The sequence below is a fragment of the Phacochoerus africanus genome, chromosome 8 (assembly GCF_016906955.1).
Source record: "Phacochoerus africanus isolate WHEZ1 chromosome 8, ROS_Pafr_v1, whole genome shotgun sequence".
In the NCBI taxonomy this organism is placed as follows: Eukaryota; Metazoa; Chordata; class Mammalia; order Artiodactyla; family Suidae; genus Phacochoerus; species Phacochoerus africanus.
The window spans coordinates 68312601-68329989 of NC_062551.1; positions in this window are offsets into that span (position 1 = coordinate 68312601).

The window sequence follows — 17389 nt, forward strand, 5'->3', positions numbered from 1 at the left end:
AGGCCCGGCCTGAGAGAGGCTCAAACACGAGGGGTGGAAGCTAAGGATGCTGCTTGACCCAAGATCCATCTGCACCTGAAGCAGAATAGCTGGACTTGCTGACGGGGGAGAAATTCCCTCGGCCTTTTTGTTTCGTCATTTATAAGTGACCGATAAGACACAAAGGAACTCCGGAGTGGGCAGGCTTCTGAAGGTGGAGGGCTGGGCTCCTGAGTAAAACTTCCCAACCCTGGAGTTCCCTGGTGGCACAGCAGGTAAAGGATCTGGCATCGCTGCAGTGACTTGGGTTGCTGCTGTGGCACAAGTTTGATCCCTGGCTGGGGAACTTCCATGTGCGGAGGGTGCGGCCAAAAAAAAAAAACCCCACAACAAACAAAACCCTCCCAGCCCTGAGAGCGAGCCTATACCCAGCTGTTCCTCCCACCCTCCTAGGGGGCTATGCAGGGGCCCGTGAACTTGCTGACAAGGCTGGCCAAGTGCTGAGTGTTTCAGACAGGTGGACTGTAAAGTCTGTCACAAGTACTTGCCTCTATCCTGGAAGCACAAAGGCAGCCACAATCGCTCCATCGGGCGATCAGGATGGCTGTGTGTGTGTGTGTGTGTGTGTGTGCGCGTGTGCGTGTGCGCGCGGGTGCACGCACAACAGATCCTCTACCACCATACCTGGCAGCTGTGGGGTTTACCGACCCCTGAACTGGAAGGCAAGGCAGATGTTTGTTGCTGAATATGCAAACGTGGAGTTCCTGGATGGGGCAGCAGATTAAGGGTTCAGTGCATCACTGCTGTAGTGCAGGTTCGATCCCTGGCCTGGGAACTTCCGCGTGCCGCAGGTGCGGCCAAAGGGGAAAAAAAAGCAATCATAATTCCACATTTTGATAAGCACTTCTGATGACAGGGCGAGAAAGAACAGGGAGGACTCCTCATGAGGTGGGGGCAGGCCTTGGTCCAGGAGGCTCCAGCTGAGACCTGGGGTAGAGCGGATGGAACTCGGCAGCCACGGCTATGCTGTAGCCTGTGTGCACAGCCCTGTTCCTGGTGCTGGGAGTGAGCCATGGGGGCACAGGCTGGCCTCTCAGAGCTTCTATCGTGGGATCCTTGCAGAGAGAAAAACAGAACCATCCATGTTCTGGGAAGACAAGCAGAGTGAGGAGGCAGCGAAGTTTCCCAAAGGGTGTGTGGAGGAGGCCTCTGAGAGGGGATGACCTCAGGGAGAGCGGGAGAGATCTGGCAGCAAGGCAGGTACCTGCTAGGAGCTTCCAGCAGAAGAAACAGGACGTGCAAAGGCCCTGTGGCAGAGCCCTGGGGGCTGGAGGGGCCATTGTGGGTGGGGATGGAGAATTTGGATCCACTCGGGGATGGGATGGGGAGCCTCTGGGGGAGGAACTGGATCCTCCTGGGTTTGGAGTCTTGCTCTGGCCAGAAGGGGCCCCACCGGGAGCAAGAGTGAAGACCGGGGAGGTGGGTGCCCACGTGGGTGGGACAAAGACACTTCCCACATTTCCGACTGGAACACATGGTGAGTCGGAGCTGTCGTGTCTGGAGCTGGAGAGGGAGCCCTTGGAGGAGGAGGAGGGAGTTAGAGTTTAGACTGACCAACTCCCTAAAATATACTTTCAATAAAGAAAAACTCGAAACCTTTCATTCTGGAAGTCACAAATCACCGAAAGTAACTCATTATTAACAGTGAACAGTAAAACTCTCCCAAGTCACCGCTGTGTTTCAACAGCAGCTCCCACCGCTGATGAAGCTGCCTGGAATTTGCAAGATCTACAGGAAGGGAGCTATTTAGGAGATTAGCCCTTTGAATTTTTGTGCCCTTGGGGTGGCAGGAAAAGGTGATTCCAGAGGGACGAAAGGGAAAGAGCTTTTTTCCAGCTGGATCTTTCGGAGCCTGGGCCAGTTTTTTTTCCCTGACAATGTCAGGGGGTGGGGGTCCCAGGACCTGCTTTATCTAAACCTTGGGCTTTTTCTGGCCAGGACCAGAATTACTGGCTTTAGGCATATTGATAACACTTAAAAGCCTCCACCCTCTCTATCTGCCGGCTTCTTTCCCAAGCTAAACACACCTGCTCTCTTCCTTCTAGGAAGTAAGGGGGGCGGGGGCAGGGATGCAAACAAAGGAAACGGGGGGGGGGGGGGGGGCTGAAGTGGGGGGGGGCCCAACTGCATTTCACAGTGACCTGGGCTTGGAATTTGGGTGTATGGTCCATCCAGCTGGACCGGGTCTCCCCTGCTGCTGGGGGTCACCCCACTTTGAGCATCGTTTTCTTCACTGTCACCTAAGCCACAGGGACTGTGGCTTCTGGAGCCCCGGGGTCTGCCCGAGGCTGCGTTCCGAGTTAGGGAGGAGATGGCTTCTTACCGGGAGCCTAGCCCACTTGACCAAAAGCAGCAAATCCCTCTGGCGGGAGGTGGTCAGAGCCCCCTGGCCGAGCAGCTCTTGGCCGTGGTTTTCTTGGCACGGGGCAGAGGTACCAGGTTCCCTGAGGCCTGGGTCAGTGATGCTCCGGGGAAGAGATGGCCAAGCTGCTCTTCCGAAGGGAGCTCGTGATTGTGACTTTGATACCTGTGAAAAGCCCCATGGATAAATGAAGCAGGGGCCGCAGCGGCTGTTTCCCAGGTGCGAAGCAGCAGAGCAGGGAGGGCCCAGGGCTTAGCAGTCACCCAGCTGGGTGGCTAATTTCTTTCGGGCTTTCTACATAGGTCACTGTCCTGCTTCTTGCTTTTTCACTGATTACATCTTAGAGAATCTTTTCTCTACCAACATGTAGAGATTCACGTGCTGGCTGCATCATGCAATTCAGTTCTCCCAACATCCTAACAAAGTGGCCATAGTCATCCGTTGTAAAAAAAGAGAAAAGGGAGAAAAGTCTCTTTTTGCTGTGCTCTAGGATCGTTAGAGGACCCTAGGCAGTGATAAAGAGGAGAGGAGTTCCCGTTGCGGCTCGGCACGTGAAGAACTCGACATAGTGCCTCTGAGGATGCTGTTTGATCCCTGGCCTCTCTCGGTGGGTTGCCGTGAGCTGCAGTGTAGTTCATGGCAGGTGTGGCTTGGATCTGGTGTTGCTGTGGCCGTGGCGTAGGCCGGCAGCTGCAGCTCGGGTTCCACCCATAGCCTGGGAACTTCCACTGCTGCAGGTGTGGAAGTAAAAAGGAAGGACATTTCTTTTTTTGTCGTTTTTTCTTTGTCTTTTGCCATTTCTTGGGCCACTCCAGCGGCATATGGAAGTTCCCAGGCTAGGGGTTGAATCGGAGATGCGGCCGCTGGCCTACACCAGAGCCACAGCAACGCCAGATCCAAGCCGCGTCTGCAACCTACACCACAGCTCACAGCCATGCCGGATCCTTAGCCCACTGAGCAAGGGCAGGGATCGAACCCTCAACCTCATGGTTTCTAGTCGGATTCGTTAACCACTGAGCCATGACGGGAACTCCGAGAAGGACATTTCTTAAAACTGTGGCCCGCCACATGTAAAGTATGATTTCAGCATAGCTGACTCTCTCGTCTTAGACTCTGGTTATATGTTCTTGAGGAGAACTTTCAGTTTGCCGAAGAAATAATATGTCATCATTTTTGGGGTGAAAATTCCCTGCCTTTGCCCTTGGTAAGGGGACCCAGGCGTGCATGGAGGAGCGGGTCAGGGCCATGCACACACCTGCCACAGCCTCTTCCCTTCCATGCATGGGATCAGAGCCTGTGAGGTCCATGGGAAGGGGCTCAAGAAATCCTGTTTGCACCTGAGCCGGACAGACCCTGCTTGCTCCTTAGCGTGGGGTCCTGGAACTCGCCCTTCCCCCCAGATCCCAGCTCCAGCCTCCAGGCGCCTGGGGCCAGAGGGCAGGGCCCTCACGAGGCCAGGCACTGGGGCAGATCCACCAACGGCGTCATCCCCATTCCCGTCGCTATCGGCATCGCCATCTTCATCGTTGCTTCCTGCAGCCCTGAGGGGCTGTTTCAGGTTCCCCAGCAAGTCCTGGGCCGGCTGCAATCCGTCTCAGCCCAGATGCCCTCTTCCCTCCAGGCCTCACCACGCAGCTGCTTTATTTTGCTTTTTCAATTCCGCCTATGAGCACATCCTCCATTTTTCTCTTTTAAAGGCTATTTTTGTTTGTCTTTGAATTCAGCCTGCTCTTAGGGTTTTCTCCCCTTATCTTAAAAACAGCCTTAGAGTGGAAAGTTCATTGTCTTAAAAAAGAAAAGGAAAAAGTTGCAGGCACACAGACCTTGGGCTAGTGATGAAAAGTCTCTGAGGCACCGCCTTGCAAGGGAGCCACTGGGATCAGGGGCTGGGCTTCAGTGGATGTCACAGCTTTGCTTGAGAGGTTTTCTTAAAAACCAAGCAAAGGGGAGAATTCCTTAAAAAGTACGTTTGGCTCAGGTTGCTTCTGTTAAGGGGAGAAAGAGGTTTCATAAAGTTAAGGGCAAGTTTCGTGGGGTTTTTCGTTTTCTTTTCAGAAGGGCAAGTTTTTTTTGACATGGAACATGGCCGGTGTCCATCCTGAAATCCTGCATCCTGAAGTTTGTCCCTCCAGCCCCCACCCTGCTCCAGCCTGTAGGGTGGAGATCTCGGGTCCCACCCGCCTTGAGCCTCAGGCCCCCAACGTGATGTGTGATCAGTTTCACAGAAAGCAGACTGCTCTCCGTGAGCCTTGCTGAAGGCCTAGCCCTGGGGAGGAAGGCTGATAAGGTGGCCGTCCTGTTGGGGATAACTTGCCAGGTGAGAGGCAGGGAAAAATGATGATACATAAATGGATAGTCATGCCTCAGAGCCTCAGAGCTTCCCCTCTGTGTGCTGTGAGCCATGAATCAGTGCAGGGATAATGGACTCGTTTACAAGCGGGCATGGGCTCACCCTCATCCATCATCCTCGTTTGAGAATGACAGCCACTCAGCGTGCTTAGGACAGAGTCAGTTATCTCCGGATTGCCGGTCATACCATGTCATTAGGCCATGAAACATCAAGCGTAGTACCACCTGAGTCTTAAAACACTTTTTTAAAAGTTTAATTATACTGCATGCACATTCCACAATTTAGGCATTGTGTGGTTGATGAGCGTTCGGGCTTTTTCCAAGCTCCCAGGGTTTAGCACCTGTCTCCCGAGGCATTATGGGACAAGTTTCTCCAGGGTAGGTGCTTTGTTCTGGACACTCAGGTTTTATTTTCTTTTTCTTTTTTTTTCTTTTTTGGCCACGCCTTGGTGTATGAGGTTCCCGGGCCAGGGATCAGATCCGAGCCAAAGCTTCGGTCTATGAGCTGGATCTTAACCCACTGTGCCCAGCCAGGGATCAAACCAAACCTGTGTCCCAGGGCTCCAGAGACGTGCCGAGCCCGTTCCGCCACGGCAGGAACTCTTATTTGTGTTTGTTTGTTTGTGTATTTTATGGACCCCTTTAGTGCAGTAGTGAACTCTTGAATGATTTTTATTTATTTACTTTTTTTGATTTCTAGGGCCGCACCTGCGGCATATGGAGTTTCTCAGGCTAGGGGTCCAATCGGAGCTACAGTTGCTGGTCTACACCACAGCCACAGCAATGCAGGATCCAAGCCACATCTTGACCTACACCACAGCTCACGACAACACCAGATCCTTAACCCACTGAGCGAGGCCAGGGATCGAACCCGAGTCCTCATGGAGACTAGTCAGATTGGTTCCTGCTGAGCCATGACCGGAACTCCTCAACTCTTAAATTCTTGCCGGTCTGGTGGCTGGGAAATGGTATCTCCTTGAAGCTTTCATTTGCATTTTCCCCGTTACTCAGGAAGCGTTTTGCTTAGGGTTTCTTCTGTGTAATGACTATCTTTTGCTCATTTTCCTTTTTTTTTTTTTGGCTGCACCCATGGAATATGAAATTTCCTAGGCCAGGGCTCAAACCCAAGCCGCGGCAGTGACCCCAGCCACCGTGGTGACAACGCCAGATCCTTAGCCTGCTGAGCCACCGGGAAAAAACCCCTCTTATACTTTTTGATTTCTAAGAATTCTTTATATAGTCTGAATATGAATCATTATTATTTATAAGAGAAGAAACGGGGAGGAATGAGTGACCTGGTTTTGGTTTTAGTTTAAGGAAGAACAAATGGGCATTTGTTTGTTTTGCGACTATTTTCTGTATCGTGGCTTTTTGCCTTTTCACTTTTTTTTTTTGTCTTTTTTGCTATTTCTTGGGCCGCTCCCGCGGCATATGGAGGTTCCCAGGCTAGGGGTCGAATCGGCGCTGTAGCCACCTGCCTACTCCACAGCCACAGCAACTCGGGATCCGAGCCGCGTCTGCAACCTACGCCGCAGCTCACGGCAACGCCGGATCGTTAACGCACTGAGCAAGGGCAGGGACCGAACCCACAACCTCATGGTTCCTAGTCGGATTCGTTAACCACTGCACCACAACGGGAACTCCTCACTTTTTTTTTTTTAAAGATCTTGTTTACCCTGAAATACTAGTTGGTTTACACTGTTGTGTTCGTTTTAGGTGTTATAGCAAAGTAATTCAGATAATCTATCAAGTTCTGTTCCACTATAGGTTATCACAAGATATTGAATATAGTTCCCTGCACTATGCCATAGGTGCTTGTTGTTTATTTTGCATATAATAGTTTGTATCTGTTGACCCCAAACTCCTCATGCATCCCCCCCGCCCCCCTCCCACCTCGTCCCTTTGGTAGCCATAGGTTTGTTTTCTGTCTGTGAGTCATAGAGATAAGTAAGTTCACGTGTATTATTTTTCAGATTCCAGCTATAGGTGATATCATGCAATATGTGTCTTTCTCTCTCTGACTTACTTCACTTAGTATGATAATCTCTAGCTCCAACCCTGTTGCCACAAAATGGCCTTATTTCGTTCCTGTTTTTTTTTTCTTCTTCTTTTTAGGGCTGTACCTGCAGCGTATGAAAGTTCCCAGGCTAGGGGTAGAAGTGGAGCTGCCACTGTGAATAGCATCGAGAAGAATTATGATGAGGGGGGGGGGGTGTTGGCTGAGCCCAAGGCATGTGGAAGTTCTCAGGCCAGGGACTGAACCCAGGCTACAGCAGCAACCTGAACCACTGCAGCGGCAATGCAGGATCCCTAACCCTCTGTGCCATAGAGGATTCTAGAAGCATTATTTTTAAAAATCTGGCCCAACAATCTTTTCTTTTCTTTTTTAATGACCACACCTGCTGCATAGAGAAGTTCCCAGGCTACGTTCCTAGGTTGAATCAGAGCTGCAGCTGCTGGCCTACACCACAGCCAAAGCAACACCAGATCCAAGCTGCATCTGTGACCTATGCTGCAGCTCACAGCAATGCTGGATCCTTAACCCACTGAGAGAGGCCAGGGATCGAACCCACATCCTCATGGATCCTAGTCAGGTTCGTTACCACTGAACCACAATGGGAACTCGCCTTTGTTTTATTTTTCATTCTGGAGGGTTCTTTGAGGTTCAGGCTGCATTGCGTTCTTCCCAGAGCGGGTTTACATTTGCTTCTGAAAGTCACTTGAGGGCCCTCTGGGTTTCTGAGACCTGAGTGTGTGTGAGTGTTGTGTGTCCGTTTCAGTTTCTGAGTTCAGTGCACTAAAAAGAAACCACTCAGCGTATTTTAAGCAAAAAGGGGTTTAAAACAGGGAATTTAGGTGCTTATAAAAATCTCCGGAAAAGCTGGAGGCGGGGCATCAGGGAGCCTCCCCTGGACTGTTGAGTTGAAGACCACACCACCACAGTTTTGGTTCAGGCGTAAGGAACCCGGGGGTAGGTAACAGCTGCTGCAGCTGTTACCGGAAAGACCATACCTACCCACAAGCCTGCCGATAAAACCCTAAAATGCTGCGTCTGGCCACCGCCAGTCTTTTGCACTCATTTCCTTGGGCTTGGTTGCCAGCAGAAAGACAGCCTCTGCCGAAACACCATCTACCAAAGCTCATGCGGGTCCATGCAGTCGGCAGAATCTAACTCACCGGAGAGCCTCTGAAAGTAAGCTTTTTTTTTTTTTTTTTGCTTTTGTCCTTTTTTAGGGCTGCACCTGCAGCATATGGAGGTTTCCAGGCTAGGGGTCCAATTGGAGCTCTAGCCGCTGACCCTACACCACAGCCACAGCAACATGGGATCCTTAACCCACTGAGCGAGGCCAAGGATCCAGCCTGGCAACCTCATGGTTCCTGGTCGGATTCATTCCTGCAGTGCCATGATGGGGACTCCAGTATCTCCTCTTTCTTACCATTTGTTGGATCAATCATTTTCTTAAAGTCTCATTTTCTTTTTTTTCAAGTGGCTTAGAAGATGTATACCAGGAAGCCCCTGCTTAACAACCTGCCTGCAGTGGCTCAGGCAGAGGTTCAGTTCCTGGCCTCGTAACTTCCATATGTCCTGGTTGAGGCCATTTTTTAAAAAATCTGTATTCAATTCCTGCCATCCCTCCTGAGACAAGGTTCCAATCTTTTTTCTCTTTGTGCTGTAATTTAGACCTATGCAGCTGTTTTTTTGTACACGTTATGATCCTTTCTTTTGTAATATCCAATCTGCCATCGATCTTTTTAAATTTTTTTTCTTTCGTTTTTCAGAGAGGGCACTTTTCAGGTCTAGGATTTCCATTTGGTTCTTTTTAGAATTTCTGTATCACTACTAAGAAGTTATCCTTCTGTCTTCACTTGTTCTATCCATCTTTTCCTGTCCATTTTTTTCCCCCTTTGGTCTTTTTAGGGATGCCCCCACTGTATATGGAAGTTCCCAGGTTAGGAGGCAAATTGGAGCTGCAGCTGCTGGCCTACACCACAGCCACAGAACAAAGTTGGGATCCGAGCTCTGTCTGCAACCTACACCACAGTGCACAGCAACACTGGATCCTTCACCCACTGAGCGAAGCCAGGGATTGAACCCATGTCCTCGTGGATGCTAGTTGGGTTCGTTACTGCTGAGCCACGATGGGAACTCCTTTTTCTGTCAAATTTTTGACATATTTATAGTCATTGTATTTGAGACTTTGCTAATCCTGGCATCCGGCTTTTCTGAGGGCCTGCTTCTATGACTGCTTTTTTCTCTTGACTATGGGATGCCTCTCCTGCTTCTTTGCACATCTTGTAAATTTTGATCCTATGCTGAACATTATGTTTGATAGACTCTAGCACAATGGACTCTGTCATCTTCCCCTGAAAAGTGATGAACTTGGTTCTAGAAGGCAGTTAAATTACTGGCAGGTAACTTTGATTCTGTGGTGGCTCAGTTCTAGGCTTTTTAGAGGAGGTTTATTTCAGTTTTTGCCCTCAGCCTGGGATGTGGGCCTTGCTTCTGAAATGTAGCCCTTCTGGGGTTTTAGTAGAAAGCCCCAGGGGTTTACCAAGCACCTTGAACTTGACTGGACTTGAATTCCAAACTCTGTCCACAGCTGGGCAGCTGCTCAAATCTTTGCTCAGTCCTTTGCTCTTCCACTTGTCACTTTCAGGAGTGACAGCTCCTGGGAGATGACACCTGGACACACCCAGTTTAGGAGTCAGCTGAGGATTGAAGGGGTGTTTGTACACAGATTTAGGGGGCTTCCTCCTTTCAGGATCTGCCCTCCCTCACCTCCCAGCCACTCTGACAGCCCTGAAATCCAACTTCTGACTTTTCAGCCCCACAAGACAGCTGCTTTCTGTTCGAACCCTATTTCTTGTGTGCCGAGAGGGTTAAGGAGCATCCATTCTCAGGGGAAAGCTGGTGATTCGTGGGTCGCCCCTATTTTCCTTCCTTCCAGAAAAGGTTGCTCTCCAGCACCTTCACATAGAAGTTTTTTTTATATTTTTCCTGAGTTTTTTTTTTTTTTTCCTTCTCTTTTGAGGGCCACACCCACTGCATGTGGAAGTTCCCAGCCTGGGAGTCAAATAGGAGCCGCAGCTGCCAACCTACAGCACAGCCACAGCAACGCCAGATCCAAGCTGCTTCTGTGACCTACATGACACGCTCAGCACGCTACATGACCTACAGCACGCTCAGCAACGCCAGATCCTTAACCCACTGCGTGAGGCCATGGATCAAACCCAAGTCCTCACGGATACTAGTCAGGTTCTTAACCCACTGAGCCACCATGGAAACTCCTTTCCTGAGTTTCTAATTGCCACAGGCAGTATGATTAATCTGGCACAATCTTCTGTGCTGTTACCCGAAGCAGAATTTATCTTCTAGATTTTGAATGTACACTTAATAGGACGCAATCACCTCCAGAATGAATCACCTCTATCCTCTCCTCCGAAAGGACAGAGACTTAGTCAACATCCACTTCCTTCCTTCCTCATTCTCTTTCTCTTTGAATTAATCCGGGATCTTCGTTCTCTGTTATTATTACTGTTCCAGTGACGCATAAAAATGCATACATATTATTTAAACTTGACTCTGAGTGGTAATGGCTGCTGTTCGTACCCCTTTGGAAACCAGAACTTCCTCCTGCTTGGATCCTTGTGTCTTGCTGTGTCGCAATCCTTGAGAAATCCCTTCAGAGGGCACATCCGACAGTGACAGGCTTCCTCAAATATTTCATTCTGACCTTTCACTTCAAGGCTAATTTGGCTAAGCACAGGCCTCTGAGTTCAAAGTCATTTTTTTCTTAGAACTGTAATGATATTGCTCCACTTCCTTCCAGCCTCCTGTGTGGTTGGGGCCCACTTAAGTCTTACGTCTTTGTAGGTACCTTTCTGCGTGTTTTCCTTTGGGAAGGATTCTTTTCATCGTCTTTTTTTATGGCTGCACCTGGGGCACACAGATGTTCTGGACGAGGGACTGAATCCAAGCTGCTGCTGCCACCTACGTGGCCATTTCTGCCATGCTGGATACGCCACCCACCAGCCCCGGCTGGGTATCGAACCTGCACCTCCATGGGTATTCTGAAGTTTGGGGAAATGTGTCTGGTGTGTCTTTTTAAAAAAGTCATTTATTTATTTATTTTTTGTCTTTTTTTTTGCCATTTTCTTGGGCCATTCCTGCGGCACGTGGAGGTTCCCAGGCTAGGGGTGGAATCGGAACTGCAGCCACCCACTTACGCCAGAGCCACAGCAACGCGGGATCCCAGCCACATCTGTGACCCACACCACAGCTCACGGCAACACCGGATCCTCAACCCACTGAGCAAGGCCAGGGACCGAACCCACAACCTCACGGCTCCCAGTTGGACTCGCCAACCACTGAGCCACGACGGGAGCTCCAAAAATAGTTATTTTCCTTTTACATTGGAGTTAGTTGATTTGCAACGTCGTATTGGTTTCAGATGCACAGCAGGGTGATTCCACTGTGCATATTCACACGCCTGTTCTTTGTCAGAGGCTTTCCCCACAGGCGTCATTACGGAATATTGAGTAGAGGTGACTGTGCTGTAGAGAGTGGGTTCTTGTCGATTATCTAGTTTACATGTAGTAGTACGTGTGTATATGTTAACCCGAATATGTTGATTGTGTCCATGCTGGTGCGGGGGGATACCTCGCTGTAGTTTGGATTTGCATGTCTCTAGTAATTAGCCATGTATCCTTTCATGGGTTTTTTAGCCATCTGTAGGTATGTCTTATTTCCAAGTGAACCACTTGACATCTCAGGCCCCTGTCCTCATGGAGATCTCTGTCTGTCTGCAGGTCTGGGCCATTTTCTTCCATCACATTTTATGGGGGTTTCTTTGGCCCCATCCTCGGTATGCGGAAGTTCCTGGGCCAGGCATCAAATCCACGCCACAGCCGTGACCCAAGCTGCTGCAGCGACAGCACTGGCTCCTTAGCCTGCTGTGCCTCAAGGGAACTCCTCTCTGTTTTAACCATTTCTTTTAAGCCCCTGTATTCCTCTCTCCTCAGATTCTAAATCTGTTCCTTGGAGTTTTTCCATAATACCTTGTTTTTGTGTTATGTAACATATATATATATATATATATATTTTTTTTTTTTTTTTTGGCACTGCCCAAGGCATGTAGAAGTTCCTGGGCCAGGGATCGAACCTGTGCCACAGCAGCGATTTAAGCCACTGCAGTGATACCAGATCCTTTACCTGCTGAGCCACATGGGAGCTCCTGTGTCATGTACTATTATGTCTAATATTGTGTCGAATCTCTGAGGATTATTTTCATACCTGTTCACTTGGTGAAATATTTGCGTGGGTGCCGGTCCCTCTTTATCGATTCTGTGCTCGTCTTGATATTCATTGCTTCCTCCAGTGTTCAGTGATTTTTAATTTTAGGCTCCTATTTGTGTTCTGGGTGTTTTTTAAGTGTTACTGGAACATAGTTGATGTACAGTGTTGTGTTAGCTTCAGGTGGACGGCAGAGTGGTTCAGGTATACAGATCTCCATTCCTGTTTGTGTCTGCGGCCTGCATTCTGAGGTCTGTGGATCCGTGTGCTTGGAAGAGGAACGTGGGTGCTTCTGGACAGGGATGTGCCGTGGGGATCAGTACAGTTCCCTGGGGAGGGCTTCCCATCCCTCCTGGGCCCTTCTTGCTCCCTGGACGTTGCTTGTCTCTTTGATGCGAAAGTTCTAGCCTGGGGTGCACGCACTCCCTGGCACGGTTTAGCACAGGGGAGGGCGCTGGGAGCGCTGGCCAGTGGCTCCTCTGCAAGTGGTTCCCCAGCGAATCACCCTGACTGCTTCCCCAGGGCTGCTTCCTGTTCCACAAACACTGACCTTTCTCAGGACTCCTGGAACCTGCTTTCACGGAAGTCATTGCCTGTGAATACTGTAGCCTTCTTTTTCCTTGGATCCTGTTTCTCCATCAAACCATGCCTTTCTGCTCCGTATCTTTCACGAATTACTATTTATTTATTTATTTATTTATTTATTTATTTATTTTAGGGCTGCACCCACAGCCTATGGGAGTTCCCAGGCTGGGAGCTGAATTGGAGCTGCAGCTCCTGGCCTACACAACAGCCACAGCAATGCCAGATCCTTAACCCACTGAGTGAGGCCAGGGATGGGATCCCCGTCCTCATGGACACCAGTCAGGTTCATTGCTGCTGAGCCGCAATGGGAACGCCTCAATTTATTCTTAATTTCAGATTTCAGATGTTTAGCAGGGAGGCAGGAGGCCCACCTTATAGCCCTGGCTATGAGCTACAAAATAGCTCTGGAGTACCCATTGTGGCTCAGTGGGTTAAGAACCTGACATAGTGTCAGTCAGGAGGCAGGTTTGATTCCTGTCCTCGCTTAGTCGGTTAAGGATCTGGCGTTGCTGTGAGCTATGGTGTAGGTCACAGAGATGGCTCAGATCCCGCGTTGCTGTGGCTGTGGTGTAGGCCGGTAGTTACAGCTCCGATTCAACCCCTAGCCTGGGAACTTCCGTATGCTGCAGGTGCGGTCATAAAAAGAAAGAAACAAAAACCAAAACCCAAAACAAAATAGGAGGTCTGCTCCACTCTGAATCATATACTGTAGCTTGTCTTGACTGTGGTTCAAGCTTCAGGACCCTCATCAGGATTTGTAACTAGAAGAGGGGTTGAAAACATATTCTCAAGATTAAGCGACCAAATTTTAGAGGAAGATCTTTCAGCAACATTCCCACCTAGAACCAATTATGGAGAAGTAAGGTGACAAATAATTCCAGAAAAAGAGAAATGGGCTTCCAAGTCAGCCCCTACTTGTGTCAGCACACACTGGTGTCAATAACACGGCGGGGATGTATGTGCAACTCAGGGCGTGGCATTTATGTCTGATTCAGAAAGAATAATACGAGTTTGTATAGCTGGAAATGGGCATGTGGGTGGGGAAGAAGCCAGGACAGAATTAAAATGCAGGCCAGGTGGGATGCTCGCACTTCTTTTTGCCTATAAGGCTGTTCACCAAAAACTCTGCATCCAGAAAGCTGTCTTTCTAGGATTACTGAAAACATGGAATCGCTAAGAACACAATTGAAGAGAAAAAACCAAAAACCCCCGACATGAATAGAAGATGTTTATAGCCTGATCCTCCAAGTTTTAGAGGAAAACATTTAAAATGAGGATTTCAGGAGGTCCTGTTGTGGCTCAGTGGTAACCAACCCGACTAGTATCCATGAGGATGTGGATTTGATCCTTGGCCTCGCTCAGTGCGTTACGGAGCTGGCTGGTGTTGCTGTGGCTGTGGTGTAGGCCAGCAGCTGCAGCTCTGATTCAGCTGCTAGCCTGGGAACGTCCATGTGCCACAGGTGCAGACCTCATAATCAAGTAAGTAAGAAATAAATAAGGATTTCAGTTGGTAAAGCAATTTTTTTCATGAGATCCTCGCCAATGACCAGCTGAGTGGCAGTCAGTTTATTACAATTCAAGTGTGTGGATTCTTGCAAAACGAACAGTTGAGCTGATTCAGCATCCACTAAGCTTGGAGGGAAAAAACCCAACCTGTAGCTTCGAAAACAAAAACAACAACAGATTTTTGGCTGTTGTCCTGAAAATCCTCCCACACAGCTGATTAACCACAGGAAAGACACCTGCTGGCTTACCCACTCCCACAGCAGCTTTCCTCAATAAGCCGCCAGCCAGCATGTGCCAGGCCAGATTTTGGTCTCAGTGACAGGGACCTTCTCTCCTAACCCTGGACAAGTGTCTTTTCTTTTGAACGGGTGGCTCAGTTCTAGGGCCGATTTGGACGGCTTCACACGAGATCGCATCGTGTCCAGTGTAGCACCTGGCACATGGGAAATCTCTGATAGCTGTTAGCATGGTCAAAGAATTCCATGAAATGGGTCAGTCAACCAAAGTGCCATTGCAGGAGCCACCTTGCAGGCCAAAGCTACGTGTGGGGGGAAATACGGCTGCCTGGGGACCTGATCTTGTGCCTTTTTGCATTGACTCTGCGGCGATGCCCAGCAGTGTTTTGCTGTCCCAAGTCAGGAGGCAGGTCGAGCTGGGAACCTTGATGGGAGGATAAAACTGAGGCGATGCTTGGAGCAGAGCCACCTGCTTAAAGGGACTCTTGTTGTCTTTGGAATGTGGTTCTTAGAATTTGTATTGAAATGACGCACGGGACGCAGAGGAGCCTCCCCACCCGGCCGGGCTGCGAGGGCAGTGAGAACCGTGCCCGTGCTATCTTCACAGCTCTGGCATCATGTGAGCTGGGCCACCTGGGCTCCTGCAAGTCCCAGACATGTAATTAGAGGCTGCCGGGCCGGGGTGATGCACAGACAAGTCTTATCATGCGTCTAGGCTGCTCTGGGTGCACGAGTTCCCTCTGCAGCCTGCAGCTGCTGAGCCAGGCTCCCAGGCAGCCCTGAACCTTGAGATCTGGCCCTGGAATCTGCTTAGCCAAGAACTGTGACCAATTACTAAACAGAAAGCTGTGAACGGGACACTCGTGCCTGCAAGAACTCCAGCACGGCCAGGGAACTGGTCCAGGCAAAATACAGCTTCCTGCCTTCTGCGCCCGAGGCCACACAGGGCTCAGGCCAGACAGACTCACCCTGCCTTACCCAAGAGGGGAGTGTACGCAAGTCCCGCAGTCCCCGCGGGAGGCGCTGGGCGAATCCCTCATGACAAGTGAAGAAATACGCAAGAGGCGTGTCATTAAGATGTTTACTTGATGTGGATCCAGAGTTACTTCCGAGGAAGGAAGGGTCTGCCTCTCTCTACTGGGGCACAGAGTCGAGTGGACGAATGCATGTCCATTCAAGGACTGGGCCCTTGGTTATAAGCAATGGTCCCCACTTCCCGCTTGGACTGGGTGAGAGGGGACGAGGCCATTTACATGTCATCATCGATGCTGTTGAAGTGAATTTGCTGCAGGTGGGCTTGCTTGGGATGCCCAGCAGTTTTATGGAATCCCAGGGTGAGGGATGATGAAAGGGGGAGCCAGTGGCCTGCGAGCTGCTCTCTGTCCAGGCAGGGAAAAACCTTCTCCGCCATCCCCAGGCCCCTCGCCATCCCAAATCTACCTGTGGCCCTGCTGGGTGGCCGTGGACTTGAGGAACGAAGGGCCTTCGAGGGCCGCGCTTGAAATGAAGCATTTCCACAGGTGCAGGAAAGCATACACGCCACGTACGTTGGCCACGGAATTCTGGGCAGATGGCGTGAAAGCTGAGCTGAGCTTGTTTGAACACGTCGTAGGAACAGAGCTCCGGCGGCTTAGGCAGAAGTATCCAAGTTTGATACAGTCAAGTGAAAAGCAAGCATGAAAATGCAGACCCGCAGACTGCATTCGACGTGCTTGAGTTAGAGGATTTCACTTAGTTGCCAGAATGAAGAGGCGAGGCTAGCCAGCGTCAGATACACTTGAACCTTCTAACTTAGTCCCGCCTTTCCCCCAGTAAAACCCCCGCAGTTCTCTTAAAAGATATGTGATGGGGGAGTTCCCACTGTGGTGCATCAGGTTAAGGATCTGGTGGTGTCTCTGCAGCAGCTCGGGTTGCTGCTGAAACACGGGTTCGATCCCCAGCCTGGGAACTTCCACATGCCGTGGGTGTGCCCCTCCCCCCAAAAAAGGTATATGGGCGTTCCCCCTGTGGCACAGTGAATCTGATTATCATTCATGAGGATGCAGGTCCGATCCTTGGTCTCACTCGGTGGGTTAAGGATCCAGCGTTGCCATGAGCTGTGGTGTAGGTCGCAGACACGGCTCGGATCTGGCATTGCTGTGGCTGTGGCTGTGGTGTAGGCCGGTGGATACAGCTCTGATTTGACCCTAGCCTGGGAACCTCCATATGCCTTGGGTGCAACTCTAAAAATACCAAAAAAAAAAAAAAAAAAAAGGCATATGATTCAACTGTGGAGATGAAAAGGGCCAGAACATTTGCCAAATGGTCTAGTCTGCAAAGCGAACAAGTCCCTGAAGTGTATTTTATTGACCCAAGAACAAGAAAACATACCTTTAAGCTTTAGGGGTTAGAAATTCAGTTTGCCTCCTGTTTTGTTACTCAGTTCAGATTCAAAGATGTGGCATGTCAAGCCTCCGTGTATCTGAAGGCCTTTAAAGGAGGAACCATTCATGAATCCTCAAAGTCTGAAGTCGTATCTTTACTAGAGATAAGGCAAATTAATCTTGTGGAAAATCTTGGCAAATCAAAGTTAACACGCGTCTGTTTTATCTTCTCAACTGTAGAAATTTTTACATGACAACATTTTTTTTCTTTTTGGCTGCACCTGCAGCAGGAGGATGTTCCCAGGCCAGAGATCAAACCCATACCACAGCAGCAACCGAGCCACTGCAGTGACAATACCAGATGCTTAACCCACTGAGCCACCAGGCAACTCCACAACATATTTTTAAATTCTTATTAGCTTTTCGTAAAATGCCTAACAGAATGCCAAAAGGAATTTCTAAGTTACTTTTTAAAAGTAGAACCTAAGTCGGAGTTCCCGTCGTGGCGCAGTGGTTAACGAATCTGACTAGGAACCATGAGGTTGCGGGTTCGGTCCCTAGCCTTGCTCAGTGGGTTAAGGATCCAGGGTTGCCATGAGCTGTGGTGTAAGTTGCAGACGCGGCTCGGATCCCGTGTTGCTGTGGCTCTGGCATA